This window comes from Propithecus coquereli, unplaced genomic scaffold (assembly GCF_000956105.1).
Source record: "Propithecus coquereli isolate 6110/MARCELLA unplaced genomic scaffold, Pcoq_1.0 Scaffold30, whole genome shotgun sequence".
Taxonomy (NCBI): Eukaryota; Metazoa; Chordata; class Mammalia; order Primates; family Indriidae; genus Propithecus; species Propithecus coquereli.
This window is the reverse complement of record NW_012148619.1, coordinates 6,693,253-6,694,351: the sequence shown is the minus strand read 5'-3', so window position 1 is coordinate 6,694,351 and position 1,099 is coordinate 6,693,253.

Below are 1,099 nucleotides of genomic sequence, written 5' to 3'. Positions count from 1 at the left end.
TTAGATAACTTGCCTAGGGTCACATAGCTTATAAGAGGGAGAGAAGGGAATCAGAGGAGGTCTATTTGACTCCAAAGTACAATACTGATTGACATTCTCTCCATTCTTCTTTCTCCATTCATCTTGTATGTGTGAAGTTCTTCCTATTCGGGATTCATTGAACCTGTTTGATGCTGATGATTTAGGTATTATTACAGTCTGGTTACTTAAGGTGTGTCTTGTAGTTAAAGATTTGCCTACTTCCATCCCTACCAGTCAGCCACTTCCAGAAAAATGGATGGAAATACATGATTGCTCAGCCAGTTCTAAAATGGCTTTCTGCTTCCATTCTGAGGAGTCATATTGAAGAATAAGGTATACACTTCCTCAGTGATAACGACAGCTATTCATTGCGTAGTTGGACACATAATCGAATTGTACTTCTGTTCTAACTTTTAAAAATCCTTTGTATCCATCTCCATTGTATGACACCCATCTGTCCAGAAGAGGGCGATGCTTTACTACAAACTTCCTGCTAAATGGTCGACCGCTTTGGAAAAGGTATAGATTAGAAAATGAATATGGTAAGGTAGAGTGGGAGTGCCGTTCGCTCAAGAGTTTTCAGGGGAAAATGGTTTTAAATATTCTGTGGAGAAGAACAAAATTTCCTCTTTCTTACCTCATTTTTATATAAGTTGTAAATCAAATATTCTACTGAACTGCAAGTGGAGTATTCCAGAACCAGTCCATACTTATCCTATACTATAAATACTTATAGCATAAGTACTTATCCTCCGGAGGAAAGATCATGGGCCTGGGTGTCAGATAAGCCTGAGTCTGAATGCTGTCTCTACCACTTCCTGGCTTTGTGACTTCAGAAAAAGTTACTTGGTTTCTAGAGACCTCCATTTCCCTGAATGTAAAATGTGGATAACGATACCTATATCATAAAGATTTATAAAGATTAAATGTGTCAGGTCTCAACCTAATGCAGAGACTCAATAAATGACAATTTCTTGTTCAACAGAAATAGGGTTGCCAGATAAAATATAGGACACCCAGTTAAATTTGAATTTTAGATAAGCAATAAATATGTTTTTAGTATTAAGTATGTCTTATG